Below are 19,989 nucleotides of genomic sequence, written 5' to 3'. Positions count from 1 at the left end.
GTGGTTATTCAATGTTTTTTTTCAGAAAAAAAACATATGCATAGAACAAATGCATGTGTGCAAAGCTTTCACTATGCCCAAAGCATTGGGAAAAGTTTATTAAAATAATAAATGTACAAATATTTTTTTTATTCTTATTTAGGAACATATTTCACACTAATTTATTCTTCCCCATGATATTTGAAGCTCACATACGTTAATAATAGTTTCAAATGTCAATTATTGATCGAAGGGAGTTATTAAGTACAAAAGCAATTGTGCAGAGGTGGTTTTGCATGTGTGGAGGCTATGCAAATAACAAATGAATGTGTGGAATAAATTATTTGTAGAATTTTGTCAGAATGACGCAAGTGCAGAGGCATGTCTTAATTGTAATTTGTTTTCAACTATTTTGGAGTTACTGAATTTGCAATTTGATATTGGTAGATTGTGTGGAGCATGGAGGTATGCACAATGAAACTTGAAAGGTTGGTTAGCACTTTGGAACAAGAACAATGCTTCTTTTATTATTAATGGATTTTGCAGAGTGTGTTTTGCAATATGCATGTGGGTGACCTATATTTCTACACAGGAAAAAACTAATTGAAGAAATAGTAACAAGATAGCTTAATAAACATTTGAGGATGCACAAAAATCTCAACATTATCAAATTGTGACAAAATCATCTTGCTATGAACATTATAAAGAAGCTAACACTAAATAATGTTATGCGAATCACAATTCAAGAAAAATGATTATGCATTTCCATGTTGCAACTTCATATAAGCACACCGTAATGGAAATGAATCTCAAACTAGTTGGTCAGGGAATAGTCTTAGAAATTGATTCGCGTAAGCATTGTTTGGTCTTCATCTCCATTTTTCCACACATATGCTCCACAGAAGCAAAAATAATAATATTAATTTCAGATTTTCTAAGTGTTCCCTATTTACTCAGATTTTGCAAAAGACTTGCAAACAAATCAATTCTAGCACCATTGAGCAGAGCAATAACACACCGTCAGATCACACAATATCATGAACTGATAATATAATCAAAAGAAATGAAAAGTATATAATGATCTCATTTATTTTTTCTAACAACATTTCTTGAAAATTTGTCGGATCTTTAAACTATCATTTAGCATATTGTGCTCTTGGCAAAAAGGAGCCTTAGTCTCGAAGACATAATGTTAAAAAGTTCTAAATTGTTAATTCCCGGCTTGTGTTTAAATTTTTCAAACAACATATGGATATTTTCATGTAAATCAACGTATGAATCTTTTCGCACACTAAAATCTCTGCATACGGAAATCTCCACACAATTCTCAAAAATATTCTTAATTGAGGTTTATTTCTTAGCGTTGGCTGGGGAGCTAAGTAACATATGACTATTTATTTTACAGATTTCTATAGTGGTAATGACATTATTGAAATTATAGGTTTAATGTTTTATTTAATTGATGAAATTGATCATATTTACTAATCAATCGCTTATTTCAAAGCATGTCAAAAAATTAAGCATCTAGGAACTTGTGGCATTGATTCTTTTCTTTATTTTTTAAAGGAGAGAATTAAATTTAAACATCTGTTTAATGCCATAGCTTCCTCTTTTAAATTAAACTTAGCTTCCGCTTTCAAAACTTTTTCCTTCCATTTCTTGATTGTAACTCCCCATTTGGCTTCTACAACCCAGTATAAGGGAGATGTGTGTAATGCAAGTAAGTAATGTTATGTACATAAGTTTTTCAACATTTTTGAATGTCGGATCTATTACAAGTAAAAGTAAATGTATAATTAAAATATATATATCATACAATTTCATATGAATATATAATGATAAATATAAATAATCATATAAATTTTACATCCATATATATCAATGTATTCTCATTTTACTTTTATTAAAAACTTGATTTAATCTCCATGGAAAATCAACATGTGATAAAGTGGTCGTCAGAATACATTAAATAGTCCATATATGTTAGTTTTGTTCATTTGACCCAATGAGGATTTGAACATTAAATATTGTGGTTTACATTACTATAAAACATGGCAATGGCCAATTAAACTATCCTCCATAGGCATTAAATATTCCACAATAATATTTTATATACATTTTTATTTTGACATATCTTTAATTTAATTTTGTTTTTGAATTTTAACTATGCAAATTTATATTTTTACATTATTATTAATATCCTTATGTATTAATTGTTGATATTAATCTTTTTATAATAGTTTCCAATAAAATCTAATATTAATGTTGACATCATCGTTACATTGATATTATAGATCCATCTTAACTCCAAATCTACCAAGCACCGGGAGAGATCAAATATATTTTCAATCTAAAAGAGGTTTCTACTTCACATATATTTGACCCCCTTGATGCTTGGTAGATTCAGAGTTAAGATGGATCTAGGCTGGTATAGGTACTTTTAGTCTTAAGTAATGGTTTAAAAAAGATAATGCAATATACTTACAAGTTGTAACAATTTCTTAGCTTATCTCACCCTATGAAGAAAGTATTGATAACTCTTGAGATTATTCTAAACGTGCATGAGCCTTTGGATAGTTCATGCTAGAGACGTTACAAATGCCCACAACAACTTTTATGTTTGTCTCAACCTTATACATTTCACATGTAGCCAAAACAAACTTAATCATATTTAATTTCTTGAAGCCTCATTGAAATTTAGCATAAAAGAATCTAACAATTAAACTAACCATTAAATCTCCCAAATTTCTCTAAGGATGTAAGAATTTTTTAGTTTATCTCACCCTATGAAAAAAAACATTGATAACTCTTGAAATTATTCTAGATAAACATGAATTTTGGATGGTTCATACTAGAGATGTTCCAAATGCCCATAATATTTTTATGTTTAACTTAATCTTGTACATTTTACATGTAACCCCAAAAAACTTAATGAGATTTTAAAAAATGAACTTTAACGTAAGAGATTCTAATAATTAAACTAACCATTGAAACTAATAAATTTCCCTAAAATAACTACAACCCAAAGCTTACAATTTTAGAAAAACACTATAATGATAAAGATATCAAAGATATAAATAAAATGAATATGAAAAGAATCCCACTTGTGACAAGAGAGGACAATTAACTTTGTATTCAATAAATAAAAACATACCTTCTTACATTAATAAATAAAAGCACATCCTATATTTATTAAAGGGGGCGGGGGGGGGGGGGGGAAGATGATATGTACTTCTTTCCATTAACTCATTAATTTATTGTTAATATTACAATTATTTTAACTTAATTTATTTAGATAAAATATATCTAAATCATAAGAAAATTAAAATAAATATTAATTACATTAATATTTTTTTTAAATGATCATTTTGATAAAAAAATATTAAATTTATTTTTTAATTTGACAAATTTATTTTAATGAAATAATATTGTAAAAATAAATATAATTGATTTTGTAAATTCAATCTCATCATTTCTTACATGTTTAATGAAATTATTTATTTATGTAGATTGTTTTAGGGAAGAAAAATTCAAAAACAAAATAAATCACAAAAATCTAAAATCAATGAAATCATTTTATAAATCAATATGTTCAATTCTCTAATATTTTATTTATCTAATGAAATATATTAATTTATGGGCATTTAAGCCATCTAAATCACCTCGAGATCACATTCGTCTATTAGCATGGTTTGATCTTTCCCCACGAGGTTTTGAACCTTCATTGTAGAGTGTCTTAATAGAACACCCTCTCACCACTATTGGACGTTATTTTTTTTTAGTTATTATAAATTTTTTATTTTAATATATAATAAATCATCTATGATTAATAATATTTTATATAAATATTTAAATAATTAATATATATATATATATATATATATATATAAGCATTTAAATATTTTTTTAAATAAATAATTAATATTTTCAAATAATATAAATATGATGTATATTTAATTGGAAATTAAAATACTCATTTGGCATTAAAAACATTGTTAATTTGAATATTTATTTTATATAATACATTTTTATTAGTAAAATTTATGATCATAGCCTCCTTAAATTAAAATTTCATTCTACACGAAGACTCCTCTTCTTTAATGTAGAATTTGACAATTTGACAGCATTATAATTTCAAGAGGAATCACCTCCAATTGACAATAGATCATAAGATCCAGATATTTGAAATCATTGATTTATGTGATTCCAAATGGTAATGCTTTTTTAATGAAGATATCCCTTGATATTCAGACAATTGAGAATTTTGAGAGCTCTCATTTCACATGGAAATGATTGTAAGTTTATGTATCCTTGAGATGTAAAAATTGAAGGTTTTAAAGATTGTGAATCCCTAAATGCACCTCTACAATTTCAGTATAATTTAGACAAAGAAATTCAAGTTGTTTCATTTTCCAAAATGATTCTAGCAATAATTGTAGCCTCGTGTTACCCAAGTCTAACACCCTAACAGACAGGGGGTAAAGGAAAAATGTTTTCGGAATCACTTCCAATTCAAAATCGTGTCTTAGAGTAACTAGTTTTGAACATCTCAATTCCTTTGGTGGCAGAGTTTGGACATCTTAATTCCTTTGGTGTCAGAGACATCATATTACTACTATAAAGGGAGGGCAACCAATATTTAAGAGGCCATAGGCCCATTAATGCGGTTGGGCTATATATGACCACCGCTAAATAATGTACTTGTTTAAATCTAATGGTGGGCATATACAACCCAACCACATTAATGGGCATATAGACTGGGAAATATGTATCGCCTTGTTGAGGGCCCCGAAATCGGGTCAACAACAAGGGGGATACCCACCCGGTCCGGAACCTGGTTGGCGGCTCCTTGCCCGTTTGGTGTAGCGGGTCCAACTGGGGATAATGGGACCAGCTTCCCAATCCAAAGGATGTGTGTGTGTGTAGATTTTGATGATGCTAATTTAGAGGTAATTTTAAGCTAATTTAATTCTAAACTCTAAACCGACTCTATGCTATTGTAATCTAACAAAAAATAGCACATCTAATCTATACTAACCTGGGGTAGAATTCTTTCATTATGCGATCTAAAAAGATTTCATACAATAACTGGTAATAAAGATCATTCAGCTATCATAAGAATATAAATCAATTAAGATAAACCATTCTGCATAAGAAGTTAGGCAAAACAGTTGTGAACAACATATCGCATAACAGTTTATTCATATGTCAAGCACAAATAAATGACTCCACCGTACAAAAGTGCCAAATGGTAACCCACACATTCATACATTAACATATAAACAACTCAGCTGTATATCACTCTAAGAATATAAGCAGAAATTAATCAAGAGATAAAAGTACCATTTATGACTGATTTCACCCACAAACTTCAAGCAATAACGATTTATCTCTACTTACTTCTAACATCTACTAAGAGTACAGAAGTGCAACATCAGTAGCAGACGTTAAAATGCAAACATAAATAAATCTCAATCCATCCATTCATCAAAAACCCCCTCCGAGGGTGCAAAAGTGCATGTTCTGAGGACAAGTTTTTTGACAAATTTCCGGACCCTTCTCCAAATGCCATGAGAAGGGTTAAATACTACTAACTAACTAATATTAATTACACAAATTTAGGAAACGGCTTCAAATGACCACCCTTTTACTAAAACAAATTTATTTCTAAAAATTGAATCTAATTTCTAACCGTTTCTGTATCTGCTCCTTAGTGTTGTAAGCAATGCAAGGTTCGCCTGGAAAGAGTCGGCTGGTTGTCTTTCTCTTTTGCTCGAGCGATAAAAGTAGAAATAACAAAAGCTGGCACCTCTTTCTGACAAACTAGAAGATATTTTTGAAAATCTTCCTCTGGCTGGGTGTATTTGCTGTGTGTATACTTAGTATAACCCAGATTTCTTTCAAACTGATTGTGCTGTTTCTGTTTCGGTTTCCGGCCGTGCGAATGACTCAATGAGTTAGGGATTTCGTTGCCTGAACAATCCTCTGTATTAAGAATTGCTTCCGTTCTTTGTTCCAGGCTTTTCTGGAGCGTCCTCCCTCTTTAGCATTTTTCTTTTTGCTTTACCCAGTCTGAGCTCCAGGATCTTTTGCAAACATGCTGCTTTTGTGCGCCTTTGACTCTGAGTCTTGGATAGTCTATTTTCATCAGTGTCTGTTGAGTGATACTCTGGAATCCGCGGCTCTGCTGCATGAGGCATCCATTTGCGAAGGCATCTCCTCTCTGTTCTTCAAGTATTGGCGCTTTCCCCTTTTCCTTAGATGTTTCCTGCATATAGATTTATATTAGTTGCTGCCTTGCAGTTTACGCAAAGGAAAAGAGAAATGACGAAAATATTGACATGAAAGCTTTAAGTTCTAATGAATTCATAATCATGACACTCATAATGACTTGACTCTTCAAAAAACGCAACGCGATCATCCTTGGATACTCAGGCGTGCAATCATTAATTTCCCTTAAGGTGCGCGCTCAATTTTCGGTTTACAGATCATGCTGAAGAAACTTTGCGATGAGTGGTTTCTGCGATTCGCATCGCAGCAATTAATAGTCTCATTCATCGCAGATCGCAAATCGCAAGATCGCATTTTGTAAGATCGCAGATAGCAGATCGCATTTTTCATTTGATCACTGTGCGCTGCTTATGCGACGTTGCGATATGCGACATCGCATATCGGCCATCGGCGATTCCTTATGCTTTCTATTTAAGAGCACATCCAACATGTGTGATGTGATGAATGTCGCATTGCTTCTTTGCAGCTTATTTATGCGCATAGGAAAACGCTTCACTCTCTCTTTGCGATGCGATATAGCTTTTAGGGAGTTAAATACAAAAATTTTGATAAAAAATATTTTTGGGATTTTTTGTTAAGGGTCCCCCTTTGCTTGATGTTATTGCTAATACCAAACAAAGAGGGGGGTTGTTGGTGACCACAACAATGGCGATTCACTGTGAAGAACCAGTTATCTCTGCTTTTCTATTGACATTTCCACTTCTGAAACAATTTTTTTTTTCATATGTCTAAATTTTGTTATGGACAGATAGAGTAGATTACCCCTTATCCTGTCAATGATACTTTGTCTCAACCTTTCTTTTATTCCAATTGTCTGCTTCCTTAGGCTTAGTTCGTGCATTCATACCAGACATTACTCGGTCCTTTTTAAAGATAAAATAAAGTCTTCTCTGCGTACTGGCTTTAAAATATGCTCATTTGTCGTAGGTAGAGCCTCTGCTACCCGCAAGCGTCCATAGCCTCGACATGGTTACCATGTTATCCAGCAATGATCCTTTTTCCTGCTTGAGGTTATTTACAACATTTCAGAGAAAAATCCTTTTTGAAACTTTTTCCTTTTTTATTCTCTAAAGAACAATATCTTGGTTTGGTGGCCAAATTATGACACAGTCATTCACTTGATTTACAGTTTTGTTGAACAAGTTGGCTCGTGATGAGACCCCTTGTCTTTTGATTGCAACAATCTTTGAGTCGTTGCCCTGTTTTGATAGACAGTATTGGCAAAGTCAGCAAGTTATAATATCTGTGATCATGATAAGCCGGCTCGTGATGAGACCTCTTATTCTTTGAGATGTAGTGTTTTCTCGGATTATTTCTCTGAATGCTGCGGTTTCCTTTAGCAGGGAGGAAGTCATTGTTTTTCCTTAAGAAAGCTCTGGACGACAATAATAGAGTTTGAAAACAACAACTTTACAGAGAATATTTATTTTATTATTGATGATACCTTTCATTGTGCTGATATAAAACAATTTTTTACCAAAGGTTGTTTTCATCAAATTTTTTTGAGAGGTTGAAACTAATATCAAATCCAGGTTAAAGTTAACTCTATTTGTCAATAATAAAAGTCAGATTTTTCGAAAAGTTTTTCTATTTGTACAAGTGAAATCAAAATCTGATAGAGAGTTGGTGTGCTCTTTCATGAATCCTTTTCAATGATCATTTACAACCGGTTTTATTTATAAGAAAGAGAAAAAAAAAATAAAAGAAACTAAAACTATCCTACAAAAATAGAAGAATGATCTTCTATGGAAAATACATTTTAAGAATCTGTCCATTCACAGGCAAAGAATCTCTTCTACCTGCCAAATCCTGCAACACAAACGTCGATGGGCCTATGACTTCTACAATCTGAAAAGGACCAAGCCACAGCTTCTGAAATTTCGTATGTTTGCCCTTTTCTTCATGAGCCTTATCCCATTTCAAAACTAAATCTCCCATCTGAAAGGTTTTTCTGGTCATTATGCTTGAGTCAAAAGAGGATTTTATTAGCGCTTGGTGGTGAGCATGGGTTTTCTTAGCTTGTTCTCGTCGTTCTTCTAGTTTGATTATCTCCATTTGTCTCAATTGTAAAGAGGAAGTAGATACTTCATCGATGTGTTGTACTAAAGACAAAGAGGGAATGACTAAGTGAGTTGGAAGAACCACTTCTTTCCCATAAACTAAATTAAAGGGAGAAGTGCCGATTGAAGTTTTCTTCGTGATTCTATCTGCCCATAAAGCATTTACCAGCGCTTTGTGCCAATTCTTTTGGTTTTGGTCGACTGTTCTTTTGATAATCCTCATTAGGTTTTTGTTTGTTGATTCAGCCAACCCATTACCTTTCGGATAGTAGTTGGTTGAATACTTCAGTTTGAACCCTCTTTTAAGTGCAAACTCAGTCATTTTATTTCCAGAAAAGTATGATGCATTATCAAACATTAAGGCCGTTGGCAATCCAAACCTAGTGATGATAAATTGATCTATGAATTCAATAATGTTTTCAGAATTAACTGTGTTGAGAGGAACTGCTTCTACCCATTTAGTAAAATAATCTATCGCCGTGAGGATATACCTATGCTACTTAGAAGAGTGAGGAACGATCTCACCTATTATGTCCAAGCCCCATTGGTTGAATGGTTGCTCGATGTTAACTGGCTGTAGTGGCATGGACGATTTCTTTTGTTTCCCTGCAGCAGTTTGGCAGATTTGGCATTTCCTTACGTAATTGTATGAGTCTTTGAACAGCGTGGGCCAATAATATCCTGCACGTAAGATCTTATGCGCAGTAGCTTCTCCAGCATAGTGTCCACCTGCTGGTCCATCGTGGAGTTCCTGCAAAACCTTTTCGGGTTCAGTTTTCTCAAGACACCTAAGACATACAGAATCGTAATTCCTTTTAAACAGAACATCATTTATGAGCTGGTATTGTTTAGCTTTCAATCTCAGAGCTCTTTTCTTGGTGTGATCCAGATGTGATGGATCATACCCGTTCTTAATATAATAAATGGTGTCCGCATATAATGATTCTGCGTCGTTTAGGCTTACCTCATACGTGTGTACCTCTTCAGATGAGATCTCAGGAATTTGCGATGCTCCAGCTAACATCTTGCAGAAGCCTTGACCTCTTACGATGTTTGCTGGCTTGATCTCAAGATCGTATTCTTGTAAAGCGGCAATCCAATTTGCTCTCTTTTCGCCCACATCCTTCTGTACCAACAGGTTTCTTACTGCTGGAAACGGTACTACGACTTTGGTATGGGCCTTAAGTAAGAAAGGTCTGAAATATTTGATCGCTTTGAAAACAAAATATGCCTGTTTCTCCATGTCTGAATAATTGAGCTTAGCACCTTGTAAGTTTGAGCTAAAGAATGCGATTGGAGCTTCCGCCTTCTCTTGATTTGTTTGAGTTAAAATCGCAGCATAAGATTTCTCTGAGGCAAAAGTGTATAAGATAAAAGATTCTGAAAAATTTGGGGTAGCTAAAGATGGAGCGTTGATGATAGCTTGTTTGATCAAGTTGAATGCTTCGTGCTCATCTTGACCCCATTTAAAATTTGAATTCTTTTTTATCATATTTTGTAAAGGAGAAATAATACGTGAAAAATCCGGGACAAACCTTTTTACAAAATTGATTTGTCCAAGGAAAGATTGCATGGCCTTTTTGTTATGGCGCATGGATATTTCGGAAATTTCTTTGATTCTGTCAGGTTCAATGTGAATACCAGATTTCGACACTATGAATCAGAGCAATTTCCCTTCACTTAATGCGAAAAAAGATTTCTTTGGGTTAAGTGAAATCCCATACCTTAAGCATCTTTGAAAGATTTGTTTCAAATCTTTGAGATGGTCGCTTCGCTTCTTGGAGTACACTGTTATATCATCCAGGTAAATCACTACCGATTTATTGACTAAACCTTTAAACGCGATGTCCATTGCTCTTTGAAAGGTAGCGCCGGCATTGATCAGACCAAATGGCATCTTCCGATATGCGTATGTGCCCCATTTGGTTCGGAATGTGGTTTTCAACTGATCATCGGGATGTACCGGCACTTGATTGTATCCTGAAAATCCATCCAGGAAAGACATTAATTCTGAGCCCGCTACTGCCTGTAGTATTTGCTCCATAGGTGGGAGGGGAAAATTATCTTTCTGACAGGCTTTGTTGAGATTCCGGAAATCAATACAGATTCTAATATCTCCGTTTTTCTTTCTAACGGGCACCATATTGGATACTCATTTGGAGTGTCTGACGGGGAAAATTATTCTGGCTCTCAACAATTTATTTAGCTCAGTCTTTATCTGATTTTCTGAGTTGGGGTGGATTTTTCTGAGCTTCTGCTGGACAGGTTTTTCATTGTCAATCATAGGGATAGTGTGTTGAATGATAGAAGTGTTGTATGTCTTCAGCTCATCGTAATTCCATGCAAAAACGTTTTTGTATTGTCTCAGAAGACGGATATATGCTGATTTTTCTTCAGGGGCTAGGCCGTGGCCCAGATTAACGTTTTGCGGCTTCTGATCGGTTCCTAGGTTCACTAATTCATAATTCAGAGTTGAACTGTAGAGTTTAGAATTTGCAGACCTTTTAAAATGACTTTTCAAATCATTTAAATCTTCTAACTTAACCACCGATTTAGGTATAGCATTATCAGTGCTATTTTACTGAACTTGGTGATCATGATGGTCTTCGTCAATTATTTGATTTGAGTAGGATCCTTCAGAAGTGAGGAAATTTACAATGTCAGGATCATCGTTGAATACTCTCCAGTTGGTGATGTTGTCAGGGATGGATGGTCTAAAGATTAATTCTATTGAGAACCTATCAGGACTAAAATCTTTGGAGGGAATAAGTCTAGAGGCTACGTTAGCTAACAGGTCTGCGCTCGCATTTTGGAGTCTTGGGATTGACGAAATATTGAATGCTATGAAATGTGAAGTCAGATCTTGTACTAAAGATTGATAGTGCTTTAAATGACTTGACAGGCAGTGTATGGTGTTACGTACCTGTTTGACGACAATTTCAGAATCTCCAAAGACTTGAAGATACTTAACATTCAACCTGATTGATTTGTATAGGCCTTGCACCAAGGCTTCGTACTCCGCTGTATTGTTTGTGCAATCGAACTCAAGTCTGCATGTAAGCATGATCTTGTTTCCGTCTGGGCTAATCAGAACGCATCCTGCTCCTGCTCCCTCGTTAGATTTAAAGCCATCAAAATATAATTTCCAAAATAAAGATGTATTTACAGAGTTATCTAAAAAATTAAAACACTTTGAATCATCAGTTTGGGAAAAATTTTCAACTTGGGACAAAACTGAATTTTCTAAGTAAGGTGAGGTGTGAGCATTGAAATTGCCGAGGAAAGAATCTACCGAGTAATTGCCTATGATACTGTTGTTGTATGCTATTGCTTCATTCTCTCCTTCCAATTCAGTCACTATGTACTTTTGGTGCAACTCTCGTTCAACCTTTATTTGATTGGGTTTACCGTTGTAGGGTAACCACATATGCGACCAGTTGGTTGAGAAATATCCATGGAGTTTTTCAGGCCAATCCCTACTAAGAATTAAACCATAGAATTCATGGATATCAGCTACTAGAATGTTGATAACCTGACATACTTTCGGGTTAGACGACAATCTTATGGTCACCTGGTTAAGTTCACCAATCACTTCGACTTGAGATCGATCAAGTTGAACTATGCGCACTGCGGATTTCTGTGGTTGAACATTCAATTTGGCACATATTGATCTGGGTAAAATATTCGTTGAAGCACCAGAATCGACCAAGCAATTGTGCACGTTTTTATTCAAAATTTCATAAGTGAGAAGAAAAGGAGGAGTATGGGATCTTGACCTTCCTCCAATCAAGGCAATGTCATTCGGATCAATCTTATTGATCATGTTGGTTGGAGGTCTTCCCATGTTGTGGGAAGCTACAGCTGTAGGTAAAGATGTAGTAGGCACGGCATGTAATTCTTTCATCATTATTTTCTGTTGATGTTTCAATTTGCTCAATTTGTAAAGAGTGATATTAGCTCTAGTCTTTTTCATGTCATCGATAATGTTATACTCCATTTCATCCGACACTATCAGTGTTCTTGATGGAGGTGCTTGATCTGATTGGACAGGGCTAAATTGGGTCGCTCTAGCAGTTGTTTTCTTTGTTGCGACCTTATCTTTTGTTGCAGGGCTTGCGCCCTTCTGTTTAGGGGTAGTTTGGGGAGGATCAAGTTGATTTTTGCTTCGTGTGCTAACCGGAAATGCTTCTTGATCCTCTTCTTGTGGGAGGATGAAATCCCACATTCCTTGTAGTTCCACAACTTCTTCATCATCGGTCTGCCCTTCAGTGGTATTCTCTTCTTCCTCTTCTTCTTCAGATTCAACGTTTTAGACAGCATTGGGTGGTTTCACCTCCATGGGAGGATTTCTTTTAAAAGATCTGTAGGGATTTTTTGAAGAAGTTTCTGCTACTTGTTTTCTTATGTCAATCATCTCATTGGACATGGCCTTTAACACCTTTTGTAATCCTTCCATATGGAAAGGATCTTTTGTTTGCTTCTTCTTGGTGTCTTCTTTGAAAGAGATTTTCTTAGATTTGTGTTCTTCTATTGCAGATCTCTTTTCTAGGGCAACTACGCGTTTTTCTACTGCTAACGCCTCAGTTAAGTTTTCAACTAAGGTCATCTTGTTTGCCCTATGTACGAAGATAGCGAAGTTTGATGGTAAGGCCGTGATGTACCATTCACATCTTACTTCCTCGCTGGGTTGAGAAGCAGCGGGAATTTTGTTGAGGATCTTATTGAACAGTAAATTGAAATCTTTAATGGGTTCTCTAGCCTCAGATTTAATATTAGATAGGTCATTGATCAATGTTGTTGTTGATCTGTCATCGCCAAACTTGGTGAGGAATTGACTTTGAAAAATGTCCCAACTTGTGATGGACCCGGAAGGTAACGAAAAGTACCATGACCCGGCTGTTCCTTGCATTGTATAAGGAAAAAGTCGGACGACAACATCTTCGTTAGTAACTCCGTTGAGATTAACATAAAGCATGAAATTATTGATATGCTCTTCAGCTAGCATGCCTGTTTCTGGATTGAATTTAGGTAGCCATTTCTCAGGATGGGCCGGTATTGGGCTCATGGGTGGAGGCATTAAAATCGCCCCAGGATTGTTCCATGGAGACTGGGCCATCGTTGAGCTGCTAGTTAATGAAAGTGCAGAAGATAGTCCGTAATGCTGAGAAGATGAAGATATTATGATCTTTGATGATTGAAGAGGAAGGGTTGTGGAAGATGGATGAGTGATTTGGGATGAGGATGTGGGTGGTTGACTTCGCGGTGAGGGGGTTGAAATGGACGAAGTAGATGAAAGAGTCTCACGGTCAGACTCTGGTGGTGTTTTCCTTGCTCTTTTCCTAGTAGGGAGAGGGAGTTCACTTGGTTGAATATCGAATTTTTCACTCTTCAATCTGGTCAGGGGATGAGCAGGATTGTACTGCGAAGTCACGATGCTATTAGATTTATCAGACCTATGAGAAAAAATAGAGAATCCCTGGAGTTTACGAATCAAAGTTTGAATTTCAGGGGGTTCAATGATGAGTTGGTCTGATATATTAGAGTAGGTAGCAGCGGTGGATACTCGAGCGACTTCTAACTCCGGGTTTAACCGTACTGGAGAAGTCGGGGGAGTTGATGAGGGTGATTTACTCTCAAAATGGCATTTAGATTTTGACTTAGTTGCCATTCATAGTTCGTGCCCTCCTTCTAGCGCCAAATATGTTGAGGGCCCCGAAATCGGGTCAACAACAAGGGGGATACCCACCCGGTCCGGAACCTGGTTGGCGGCTCCTTGCCCGTTTGGTGTAGCGGGTCCGACTGGGGATAATGGGACCAGCTTCCCAATCCAAAGGATGTGTGTGTGTGTAGATTTTGATGATGCTAATTTAGAGGTAATTTTAAGCTAATTTAATTCTAAACTCTAAACCAACTCTATGCTATTGTAATCTAACAAAAAACAGCACATCTAATCTATACTAACCCGGGGTAGAATTCTTTCATTATGCGATCTAAAAAGATTTCATACAATAACTGGTAATAAAGATCATTCAGCTATCATAAGAATATAAATCAATTAAGATAAACCATTCTGCATAAGAAGTTAGGCAAAACAGTTGTGAACAACATATCGCATAACAGTTTATTCATATGTCAAGCACAAATAAATGACTCCACCGTACAAAAGTTCCAAATGGTAACCCACACATTCATACATTAACATATAAACAACTCAGCTGTATATCACTCTAAGAATATAAGCAGAAATTAATCAAGAGATAAAAGTACCATTTATGACTGATTTCACTCACAAACATCAAGCAATAACGATTTATCTCTACTTACTTCTAACATCTACTAAGAGTACAGAAGTGCAACATCAGTAGCAGACGTTAAAATGCAAACATAAATAAATCTCGATCCATCCATTCATCAAAAACCCCCTCCGAGGGTGCAAAAGTGCATGTTCTGAGGACAAGTTTTTTGACAAATTTCCGTACCCTTCTCCAAATGCCATGAGAAGGGTTAAATACTACTAACTAACTAATCTTAATTACACAAATTTAGGAAACGGCTTCAAATGACCGCCCTTTTACTAAAACAAATTTATTTCTAAAAATTGAATCTAATTTCTAACCGTTTCTGTATCTGCTCCTTAGTGCTGTAAGCAATGCAAGGTTTGCCTGGAAAGAGTCGGTTGGTTGTCTTTTTCTTTTGCTCGAGCGATAAAAGTAGAAATAAAAAAAGCTGGCACCTCTTTCTGACAAACTAGAAGATATTTTTGAAAATCTTCCTCTGGCTTGGTGTATTTGCTGTGTGTATACTTAGTATAACCCAGATTTCTTTCAAACTGATTGTGCTGTTGCTATTTTGGTTTCCGGCCGTGCGAATGACTCAATGAGTTAGGGATTTCGTTGCCTGAACAATCCTCTGTATTAAAAATTGCTTCCGTTCTTTGTTCCAGGATTTTCTGGAGCGTCCTCCCTCTTTAGCGTTTTTCTTTTTGCTTTACCCAGTCTGAGCTCCAGGATCTTTTGCAAACATGCTGCTTTTGTGCGCCTTTGACTCTGAGTCTTGGATAGTCTATTTTCATCAGTGTCTGTTGAGTGATACTCTGGAATCCGCAGCTCTGCTGCATGCGGCATCCATTTGCGAAGGCATCTCCTCTCTGTTCTTCAAGTATTGGCGCTTTCCCCTTTTCCTTAGATGTTTCCTGCATATAGATTTATATTAGTTGCTGCCTTGCAGTTTACACAAAGGAAAAGAGAAATGACGAAAAGATTGACATGAAAGCTTTAAGTTCTAATGAATGCATAATCATGACACTCATAATGACTTGACTCTTCGAAAAACGCAACGTGATCATCCTTGGATACTCAGGCGTGCAATCATTAATTTCCCTTAAGGTGCGCGCTCAATTTTGGGTTTATAGATCATGCTGAAGAAACTTTGCGATGAGTGGTTTCTGCGATTCGCATCGCAGCAATTAATAGTCTCATTCATCGCAGATCGCAAATCGCAAGATCGCATTTTGTAAGATCACAGATCGCAGATCGCATTTTTCATTTGATCACTGTGCGCTACTTATGCAACGTTGCGATATGCGACATCACATATCGGCCATCGGCGATTCATTATGCTTTCTGTTTAAAAGCACTTCCAACATGTGCGATGCGATGAATGTCGCATCGCTTCTTTGCAGCTTATTTATGCGCATAGGAAAACGCTTCACTCTCTCTTTGCGATGCGATATAGCTTTTAGGGAGTTAAATACAAAAATTTTGATAAAAAATATTTTTGGGATTTTTTGTTAAGGGTCCCCCTTTGCTTGATGTTATTGCTAATACCAAACAAAGAGGGGGGTTGTTGGTGACCACAACACGCCTAAAGGGAGAGCCTCTTTAAATTATCGTGAATGTCGATGTCAGGGAAAAGGGCATCGATGTTAGGGAAATATTGACCTTCCATGGATACACAATTCTCCATGTCACGTGCAACATCGTGAATTCCAAACCAACTAGAATAAGGAAAATATGCAAATGAATTTACATAGGTGTGCGTAGTATCCATTAAATTGTCCACATCTTTACTCTTTACTATACCTTCTACAATCCACATGTGCAACATAGTGTGCACTGGAATGTATTAGTCTTTTGCAAAAATCACACAACACAAAAAAAGTGTTTTCAAATGAGCATGGGGTAAACTATCGTAGCTCCATCTCATTTTCTGACACATATCTTGATCAATGTGAGGATGAGTATAGTACATTGACTCGTTCATTTTGACTTTGAAATTGGAGGTGGTCCTCCTATTACAAGACAAGGAAGGCAAAGGCGAAGGCGAAGGTAAAATTGAGTGGAGTTGAGTGGAAGACAATAAATTCAGGAGAAAGAAATGGCCACAAGTGGAGAAAAATATTGACAACAATGCTCGTCTCTGATCGATACCACATTTTGTCAAAAATTAAAAGAAAAAAAGTTTCTATCAAATATATAAAGGGATAGGAGATTCCTATGTCGATTCACAAATACAAGGATTTGTAGCAAGAATTTCTGATTGGTAGCGTTTGAGTGAAGGCAAGGTTTCCACTTCCATTTCAATTGCCCCCTATTTCTATATCGAGCAAAGGAAATACCCCATCAAACGTCCACTATCGGGCCAGGAACAAAAACAAGATTGGGAGTGTCTTTCCTAGGCCACAACGAACATGTTTTGATCGAACTCTATAGTTGGTGAAAGGACAATGCAACATAAATGCATTCAAATGTGACAACGGGACAAGAAATTTCAGGACCCATGAGAACAAATGATAAGTGGGTTTGGGTCAATGCCAAATAATATCGGGACATTTTAAATCGAAGACTACCCTACCTAAAATGGGAGCAAATAATGAAAAAACAATCTCAAAGGGAAATTAATCAGGCCCTTCATAATAAGTAATATTCAAACAATTCCTCTTTGAAAGAATATGGCGACAACAGTCCTAGAGTAAATGTCATCGATTATTCTGCCTTCTATAGCCCCACATCCACACCTCTCACATGGTCATTTGATCTTTATGTGAAATAATTGTTAAGTGCAAAGAAGAGTTTGGAGGTTTTAGAAGCTAAAGAGCATAAAAGAGATCATAAAATTCATGTAATAACAGCGAAAAATTAGGCTTTAGAAAAAAGCAATAAAGTTTTGAAGGAGAAAGTGGCATTGCTACAGGAAGCTATCTTGAGGGAAGACAGAATGGAAACACATGAAGACAAATGTGCAAAACATGAAGAAATCTATAGTGAAAATTACAGAGGTGGTGAATTTGAAACCATCCCAGGATAAAGGGAAAGTGGTTTCCCAAATAGATAACCATGAAGAGAAATCAAGAGACAAAAGGAAAGGAGGTTCCACAAGGGTTTCCAAAACTTGGGCTCAAGCTATTAACAATTCTGCTAATAGGGAAGGAGAAGCAAACATTGGGGTTGGAAAGATGCAAGATATAGAATGCAAGGAATGGGAAGATAGAGCAGCTAACATAATTATTAATGTACCTACCATCTTCCGCCATTTCTCCCACTTGAACCAGGAACCCTTTTCTCCTGCGATTTTATCAACCAAATAGACCTTCGGCTTTGATACCAGTTGTTAGAAAATTATATATTATGACGCAATGGAACACATAAACATTACAGAAATATAAACACAGAAAACATATAAAACAAGAGAGACATAGATATACGTGGTTCACCCAGTTTGGGTTACATCCATGGAGAAACAGCCAATCCTTCCTTTTATATTATCCAGCAAACTGAAGAGATACAACCTACAGTAGATCCATTGTAATTCCCTCTTTGCTCTCAATCTCCTCTCTCTTCCTCACTCAAAATACACCCCCTCATATGTAACAAAGGGTTTCCTTCTAGGGAAAAAATCCCTAAATTAAACATAACTTCTACCGTCAGATCTCCGCCTAATGAACGACCCAGATTGAATATGACATTACAACATTTTACAAGGCAATTTTACATCTATTCTTAGCTTCGGGGGCGTTACCCCTGACCCCACTCTAAGGGGGCGCTCCCGAAGGTCGCAACCGCCCCCCCCCTGGACCCACCCTACAACGAATATATTAGGGGCGGCATTTCCACCCCATTACAAATTGCGGTCCAATGCAATGATACCTTTGAATAGAAAAGATAATCAAGGTCAACACCCAAACAATCTTCCACTTGGAGATTGATTGTAGCAACTCCACCGCTGCTTCATTTTCTGGACAATGACTCCACTTTGGACCTGGTTGTTTCTCATCTTCTTCATCATACTTGAAGACCAATTGAAACTGAGCAGACTCTCAGTTTCTCCCTCGTTACAACTTTTGTTAACATATCTGTAGGATTTTGGCTAGTGTGTATCTTTTCCAGCTTCAACTATCCATCTTCCAATGCTGACAGTATGAAATGGTACTCGAGCTGTATATGTTTAGTCTTGGAATGAAATGCAGATTTCTTTGCAAGATGTATGGCACTCTGACTGTCACTGCATAACCTGCCCAACTCCTACTTCTTACTCAATTCATCCAAAAACCTTTTTAACCAAATTATTTCTTTACTAGCCCCTGTAGCAGCAACATACTCTGGTTCTGTTGTTGAGAGTGCAACATCACTTTGCAATTTTGAGACCCAACTGACATTTGTTCCACCTACAGTAAACACATATCTTATTGTGCTCCTCTTGCTATCTCTATCACCTGCCATATGAGCATTAACGTATCCCTGTAGAGAAATGTTTGAACCACCAAAGCATAATGCTTGATTTGTGGTACATCTCAAATACCTGAGAATCCACTTCACTGCCATCCAATGTTCTTTTCCTAGATTATTCATGTACTTTCTTACAACTCCCATTGCATGTGCAATATCAGGCCTTGTGCAGACCATTGCATACATTAAGCTTCCAACTGCTGATGCATATGGAAATTTAGACATATGAGCCATTTCTTCCTCAGTCTTGGGACACTCCTCCTTACTTAATTTGAAATGGCTAGCCAAATGTATACTAACTAGTTTTGCATTCTGCATATTAAACCTTTTCAACACCTTTTCTATGTACTCACTTTGAGACAATGTTAATTTGTGATTCTTCCTGGCTCTAGTTATTCTCATACCAACAATTTGTTTTGTAGCACCCAAATCCTTCATTGAAAATAAGTTCCCCAATTTTCTTTTGAGCACATTTATTTCCAATATGTTAGAACCTGCAATAAGCATGTCATCTACATACAATAAAAATATAATATAGCTGCCATCATTTTTCCTTTTGAGATAAACACAATGATCAGAGTGACATCTAGTATAACCTTGTTAAGACATAAACCTGTCAAATTTTAGATACCACTGCCTTGGAGCCTGTTTTAAGCCATACAAGCTCTTCTTCAACCTGGACACTAGTTTCTCCTTACCCTTTACCTCATATCTTTGTGGTTGTTGCATATATATCTCTTACTCCAAATCCCCATGGAGAAAGGTTGTCTTTACATCTAACTGCTCAAGATGCAAATATTCAGCTGCTACTAGACTTAAACTAGTTTTGATTGAAGTCATTTTAACAACAGGAGAAAATATCTCATCAAAGTCTATACCATTTTTCTGTGAAAACCCTTTCACCACAAGTCTAGCTTTATACCTTTTTCTACCTC

General features: G+C 36.0%; 1 long non-coding RNA gene across 3 annotated transcripts in view; it reads right to left on the bottom strand.

Annotated features, from left to right (window-relative positions):
- LOC149150018 (uncharacterized) overlaps positions 1–19,989 on the bottom strand; it is a 51,685-nt gene that overhangs the window by 22,235 nt on the left and 9,461 nt on the right. The window contains exon 3 of one of the 3 annotated variants that reach the window (XR_016262663.1): positions 607–873. The exons of 1 other annotated variant lie outside the window; for it this stretch is intronic. This is a non-coding gene — a long non-coding RNA (uncharacterized LOC149150018). Of the gene's footprint in view, positions 1–606; positions 874–14,959; positions 15,523–19,989 lie in introns of those variants that run through there. One more of the 3 variants, XR_016262661.1, reaches the window with a different exon arrangement.

The sequence above is a fragment of the Pinus tabuliformis genome, chromosome 9 (assembly GCF_031772625.1).
Source record: "Pinus tabuliformis cultivar Carrire ecotype Pingquan chromosome 9, CPIR1, whole genome shotgun sequence".
Lineage (NCBI taxonomy): Eukaryota > Viridiplantae > Streptophyta > Pinopsida > Pinales > Pinaceae > Pinus > Pinus tabuliformis.
This window is presented reverse-complemented; position numbering and strand designations above follow the sequence as displayed.